This window comes from Suncus etruscus, chromosome 7 (genome assembly GCF_024139225.1).
Source record: "Suncus etruscus isolate mSunEtr1 chromosome 7, mSunEtr1.pri.cur, whole genome shotgun sequence".
In the NCBI taxonomy this organism is placed as follows: domain Eukaryota; kingdom Metazoa; phylum Chordata; class Mammalia; order Eulipotyphla; family Soricidae; genus Suncus; species Suncus etruscus.
This window is the reverse complement of record NC_064854.1, coordinates 43,051,371-43,059,093: the sequence shown is the minus strand read 5'-3', so window position 1 is coordinate 43,059,093 and position 7,723 is coordinate 43,051,371.

The following is a 7,723-nucleotide window of genomic DNA, read 5'->3' as shown; positions in this document are numbered from 1 at the left end:
AGAGATAGCACAGTGGTAGGGGGTTTGCCTTGCGTGCAGCCAATCCAGGACGAATGGTGGTTCAATTCCTGCCATCCCATATGGTTACCCATGCTGCCAGGAGCAATTTCTGAGCCCAGAGCCAGGAGTGACCCATAACCACCACCAGGTGTGGACCAAACACCAAAAAAAAAAAAAAAAAAAAAAGTTATCAAGCAAGGTCTTCTGAATGAAAAATGAAATGGGAAACCATTACTATTTTTTTTTTTGAATTACACCCAGCAGCACTCAGGGGTTACTCCTGGCTCTACACTCAGAAATCGCTCCTGGCAGGTTTGGGGGACCATATGGGATGCCAGGATTCGAACCACCGTCCTTCTGCATGCAGGCAAACACCCTACCACCATGCTATCTCTCCGGCCCCGATTTTTTGTTTTTGAGCCACTCCTGACTCTCTCTGTCTCTTTACTTCCCCCACCCCCAAGTATCTGCTGTTCTTTTTAGTTTGTTTTTTTAGTGTGTGTGTGTGTGTGAAGGGGGGGACTTACTCCTTGCTCTGTGCTAAGAGATTACACAGAGGTCCATATGGGGTGTTGGAAATCAGACCTGGATCAGACATGTGCAAAGCAAATGCCCTACCTCCTGTACTATCACTGTGGTGATGCTCTTCAGTAGAATAAGCTTCTACTACTGGAACACACAAAGAGCTGGTCCTTCTATCTGAAATCAGGAAGAGTTATGAGGAGACTTTTGTTTATTTGTTTGTTTTTGGGGCCACACTTAGCAATGTTCAGGGGTTACCCCTGGCTCTGTGCTTAGTAATTACTACAGACGGTGCTTGGAGTGGGGGGCAATATGGAATGCTGAAATAGATTGCTAAAGATCAAACCCGGGTCGACTGCCTACAAGGCAAACACACTACCTGCTGTGCTATCATTTGGCCCCAGAAGAAGACTTGAATTAGACCTTAAGAAAAACATTTTATGCGTCCTTGAGAAAATAGGGTCATAGGGTAGAATGTATAGCAGGGAAAAAGCCACGTGCCCAGGGACATGGATGTCAGCATTAGGAATGGCCTATACTCTAAAGGGCAAGTAGTTTTTGTTTAGTTTGTTTTCTTTTTATTACTTCTTTGTTTTTGTGGCAGGCAGGTTTTGGGAAAAAGATAAATATGAAAATGGCTTTAAAAGTCTCTTATGGGGTCCAGAGAGATAGCACAGCAGTAGGACGTTTGCCTTGCAAGAAGGGTGACATCCCATCTGGTCCCCTGAGCCTGCCCAGTGCAATTTTTGAGCACAAGGCCAGGAGTAACCCCTGAGTGCTGTCAGGCGTGACCCCAAAACAAAAAAATAAATTAAAAAAAAAAGTCTCGGGGCTGGAGCGGTAGCACAAGCAGTAGGGCGTTTGCTTTGCACAAGCTAAACTAGGATGGATCGCGTTTCCAACTCCCAGCGTTCCATATGGTCCCCCAAGTCAGGAGCGATTTCTGAGCGCACAGCCAGGAATAACCCCTGAGCGTCACCGGGTGTGGCTCAAAAACCAAAAAAAAAAAGGTCTCTTATGGGGGCCGGAGTAATAGCACAGCAGTTAGTGTTAATATAACTGCATGCAGCCAACCCTGATTCAGTTCCTGTCATCCTATATGGTCTGCCGAGCACTGCCAGGAATGACCCCTGAGCACAGAGCCAGGAGTCTGAGCACCACTGGGGGTGGTCCAAAACATAAATAAATAAATAAATAAATAAATAAATAAATAAATAGGTTTCTTATGGGGCCAAGGAAATAACTCAAGGATTGGCCTTGGTACTTAACTCATGTTCCCACCAGCACCCCAGCTGAAATCCTTAAGCAACATTACAGATATGGCCAAAATTAAAAGTTCTTATAGCTACAGATAAAAACTTATAAAGTCTTTAAAAATTGCGAATTGTATTTTTTTGGGGGGAGTCACACCCGGCAGCGCTCAGGGGCTACTCCTGGCTCTATGCTCAGAAATTGCCCCCGGCAGGCTCGGGGGACCATATGGGATGCTGGGATTCGAACCACCATCATATTTCTGCATGGAAATGCCTTACCGCTGGGCTATCTCTCCAGGCCCTGAATTTTATTTTATTTTATTTTTTTGACTTAGGGACCACTTAGGGACCATGTTTAATGTATTTAGGGATAACTCCTAGTGGGTTTCAGAGGAGCAAATTAGGTGCTTGGGGATTGAATCCAAAAAGGCAAGGCAGGCACTGTACTCACAGTACTATTGCTCCATCCCAAGAAGTATGTACTTTATTCTGAGAAAATTTGGACTCCTGGGCTGGAGTGATAGATAGTACAGTGGGTAGGGTGCTTGATTTGCATATGGACAACCCAATCTTTATTCTCATCATTCCATATGGTTCCCTGAATGCTGCCAGGAGTGATCCTGAGTTGTGTGCCAGGAGTTAGCCCTGAGCACTGCTGGGTGTGGCCACCCCCAAAACAAAACAAACCATGAAAATTAAACTCATTCTGTGAAAGATATCTGAAATGGGAGTAGGAGATGATCAGATCTTGGTTTATACTGGAGATAAACTAGACATTTACATTTTAAACAGGAGCTTAAACATGCAAGAGTTACAATAATGAGGAACAAAGATGATAGACATAGGAGTTAGAGAGATAGTATAGCATGTACGGCTCTTGCCTTGCACACACCCAAGCCAGATTTGAGCTCTGGCATCCATCTGGTCCTCCCAAGCACTGGCAGCAATAATTTCTTTTCTTTCTTTCTTTCTTTCTTTTTTTTTTTGGGGGGGGGGGCTCACACCCGGAAGCACTCAGGGGTTACTCCTGGCTCTATGCTCAGAAATTGCTCCTGGCAGGCTTGGGGGACCATATGGGATGCCGGGATTCGAACCACCGACCTTCTGCATGCAAGGCAAATGCCTTACCTCCATGCTATCTCTCGGGCCCCTGGCAGTAGTAATTTCTAAGTGCAGAACCAGGAGTAACCCTTGAGCATTGCCAGTGTGATACCCAATTCAAATATCAAAATAAAAGAAAATAAACACATATCTTGGCCATATTTATGTGGCCAATAAGCACATATAAAGATATACATGTAATCATCAGAGAAATGCAAATAAAATTCACAATGAGGTTCTACTACAAACCTTTTAGAATGGCTAAAACAAACAAAATAAAGGCTAACCAAGCTAAATTTGGGCAAGGATGTGGAATAATAGAAAACTGTCATATTGGGGCCAGAGAGATAGCATGAAGGTAAAGCGTTTGCCTTGCATGCAGAAGGACAGTAGTTCGAATCCTGGCATCCCATATGGTCCCCCAAGCCTGCCAGGAGCTATTTCTGAGCATAGGGCCAGGAGTAATCCCTGAGTGCTGCTGGGTGTGATTCAAAAAAAAGAAAGAAAACGGTCATATTTTGGGGCTAGAGTGATAGCACAGTGGGGAGGGCACTCCCCTTGCATGCAACAGATCTGGGTTCAATTCCCGGCATCCTATATGGTCCTCCAAGCCTGCCAGGAATAATTTCTGAGCACAGAGCCAGAAGTAATCACTGAGCTATGTTGGGTGTAATTCAAAAACAAAACAAACAAAACCAACTCCCCCCTCATATATTGCTTGTATAAATATAAAATGAATGGTCCCATGATTTGAAAAAATGCTTGACAAGTTTCTATAAAGGCAAATATACACTAGCCATACGATCCATCCATTCTAATTATTTAGCTAAAAGCAGTAAAAAATATGTGTTAACCCAAACACTTTTTTTTTTTCTTTTTGGATTTTTTGGGCCACACTCGGTGACACTCAGGGGTTACTCCTGGCTATGTGCTCAGAAATCGGTCCCGGCTTGAGATCCTCCTGGCTGAGGGATCAAACCATGGTCTGTCCAGGGTCAGCTGTGTGCAAGGCAAACACCCTACCACTGCGCCATCGCTCTGGGCCCCCAAACATTTTTTGGGGTACTACATCTGGTGGTGCTCTGGGTTCTCCTGTCTTTGTGCTCAGAAATTGCTCCTGGCAGGCTTGGGAGACCATTTGGGATGCCTGAGACAGAACCTGGTCAGCCTGCGCAAGGCAAACCCACTACCTGCTGTTAGATGGCTTTGGCCCCAAGACTTTTAACTGAATGTTAACACTAATTGTTTGTACAATAGCCTGAAATTAAAAAAAAATACCACAAAAACTCATCTACAGATAACTGGAGAAACAAATTTAAATAGTTATATCCACACAATACAATACAACTAAGTAAGTATTAAGTAATGAGTAACCAATATCTGGAAAAACATGGAGGAATCTTGAATCTTGTTGAATGAAAGAGGTAAGGTATCACATTACATAACTGTGAACCTCTGGACAGTGGACCGTTGGTTATCAGTGACTAAGGGTGATTAAGAAATGGACAGGAAACTGTTTGGGGTAATAGGTTTTTTTGGTTTTTGGGCCACATCCAGCGGTGCTCAGGGGTTACTCCTGGCTGTCTGCTCAGAAATAGCTCCTGGCAGGCACGGGGGACCATAATGGACACCGGGATTTGAACCAACCACCTTTGGTCCTGGATCAGCTGCTTGCAAGGCAAACGCAGCTGTGCTATCTCTCTAGGCCCGGTAATAGGTTGTTTTACACTTGATTGTCAATATATATTATTACATATATAATTTTTTAAATTTCATTGAAATAATGATGTTTAAAAAGGACTCAGGGGACCATATGGGTTCTGAAAATCAAACCCAGTTTAGTCATGTGCAAAGCCTTCCCCTTTTTGTTGTTTTTGTGATGTGATGCAATGTGGGTCATACATTTAGTTGCTGTGCTCTCACTCACCCACAGTGTTTGGGAGTGGTGGTCATCACGCTTTATTTCAAGTTATATATATATATATTAAATAATATTTATGTATATAAACATACATATATTTATTTTGGGACTATATCTAGTGGTGATCAGGGATCATTTGCAGTGATAGGGATTGAATCCTGCTTTGCTGCATCATGCAAACAGCTGCATGCATTACCTTCTGTACTATCTCTAGGCCCCAGGTCACACACTTTTAGTTTCTATGATTGCACACATGCTTACTGGGGCCAACGTGCCTGACAGCAGTACACTTTATTGTGTCACTAGAGGTTGTCATCAGCAGAGCTTCAGAGATCATGCTTGTGACACGAAAAATCAAACTTGGGGTCTCATGTTTGCAAGACAGGCAAAAGCTTTTGCCACCAAACCATCCCTGAGTTTCTGGATTTTACTCTTCCTTTTTACTCTTTTAAAGGAGTGAACCACTGGGAAGTCCCAGAATTGATAAAAGAAACCAGAAGAAATTAGAACTGTCTTTCCCCATTTTTAGGGAATATTCCCTTACTTCATTCCAGGGTCCTCTATTCCCTTCCTCAGAAGCAATGGTTCTAGGAGGGAACTCAAACTGGACTTGTGCTTCAAGCTAGTTCAACCAAAGAATTTTATTCTTCTGGCCAGTATTTGGACCAGGTAGGGTCAAATAGTCTAAGTAACTTAATTAAAGCCGACCTCCCTTTTCTTTACAGTTTATTGAGTCGGAGTATGCATGTCCCTTGCTGGTGGCCAAGTGAGAGGTGAGCCAGGAGCTTCTGGCAGCTCTTTGTGAAGGTACAGCTTTATGAAGGGACGAATCAGAGAGAAGATGATTCTTAGAAGTAAAAACAAAAGACAGAATCTGGAGACAATTTGAGACACTGACTGACCATCTTTGCCTGTCTAACTTTTAATTTCATAATAATTACCTTAGTTCACACTGGCTTTCTGTCAGTTATGATAGTTTAAAAAGAAATGATTGGGGACAGGGCAGGCAGACAGTATAAGAGTAAGGCACTCACTTTGCATGTAACTGACCTAAGTTTGATCCTGAGCAGCACCAGGATTGATGAGTCTGAGTAGAGTTGAGCAAGCTCTGAACACTGCCTGGTTGGCCCCCCAAACAAACAAACAAACAAACAAACAAATAAATAAATAAAGGTAGGTGTCTGGGGCCTAGAGGGGAAAAAATAACAACAAAAAAAGAAATTATTAAGTTACTCCATAGCCTTAGTGGCTTTGAAACCAATAACCATTATTTTTTAAACTTTTTTTTATTAAGGCACTCTGATTTACTAAGTTACTCACAGTTGAGTTTCAGAAATTAAATTGAGTTACCTCCTCTGAAATGAACAAGCAAACATTACAAGGTACTACAGAGGAGTTTGGGACTCTAAGAAAATTATACAAGAAAGAGAGGTCCTCCAGTGAGGGCATATGTATATCACTATGCAGATCAGGTGATGCCCAGTCCCTCTTCGACCATTGTTCCCTATCTGTGATGGGTTTCCTTGTTCTCCCATCTGCTTTTCCCTTTTACCAATGAGGTGACTGCTTCGATACAGACCTAAATGTCTTATGCTTTCAGTGGTTGAGCCCTTTTTCCAAATATTCTGTGCCTTCTAACTTTATTGCTCTTATTTACCAGGATGCTCTTATTTACTTGGATTTACTGAAGGCCAAACATGCTCTCTGATCTCCAGGAATATCTGCCTACTTTCCTTTAAGAGAAATGGCTTTGATTACCTCAGTGCCTTTTAAAAAGAAATATGACTTGCTTTGTTTTCAAATAGGGGCCACATCCCAGTGATGATGGTGGTGGGGATGGTGGAACTGCCCTGGGTCATTCCCAGACACTTGTCTGATTTTATGATGCTCAGACCTAGAGGTGCTTGAGTGCCACCAGGGCTAATTCTAGCAGTGTAGCAGTGGGACAGAGGCAGGGTGAGTGTGTGGTGCTAGGGACTGAATTTGCATGATTTACATGCAAGGCAAGCACTCTGTCCACTGTACTATCTCACATCTCTTCAAGATGTCAACTTTAGGGCCAGGAGAGATAGCGCAGCAGCGTTTGCCTTGCAAGCAGCCGATCCAGGACCAAAGGTGGTTGGTTTGAATCCCGGTGTCCCATATGGTCCCCCGTGCCTGCCAGGAGCTATTTCTGAGCAGACAGTCAGGAGTAACCCCTGAGCACCGCTGAGTATGGCCCCCACTTCAAAAAAAAAGATGTCTGTTGTGTATGTAAAAATTTTATGGGATTATTATGTTACTGACCCTACCCTGATTGGTGATTGTGGAAGCAGAATCAGGTACCACCCTAGGTGGGGGCAGAATGCCAGGTCACACCCTAGGGTAGGGCACAATCACCAATTAGGGTAGGGTCAGTAACATAATAATCCCATAAAATGTTTACATACACAACAATGTCAACTTTAACATGAGTGAAAAAATTATTTTAATATCCTGTGGGCCAATCAGGAACATTTTGAATCATTCTCACAATATATGTTTTTGTTTTTTTGGGCCACACCCGGCAGCGCTCAGGGGTTACTCCTGGTTCTATGCCAGAAATAGCTCGGGGGACCATATGGGATGCCAGGATTTGAACCACCGTCCTTCTGCATGCAAGGCAAACACCTTACCTCCATGCTATCTCTCCAGCCCCAATAACCACTATATTTTAAACTTTTTTTTATTAAGGCACTATGATTTACTAAGTTATTCACAGTTGAGTTTCAGGCATAGAATATTCCTACATTGGGGCCGGAGAGATAGCATGGAGGTAAGGTGTTTGCCTTGCATGCAGAAGGTCGGTGGTTTAAATCCTGGCGTCCCATATGGTCCCCCGAGCCTGCCAGGAGTGATTTCTGAGCATAGAGCCAGGAGTAACCCTTGAGCGCTGCCGGTGTGACCC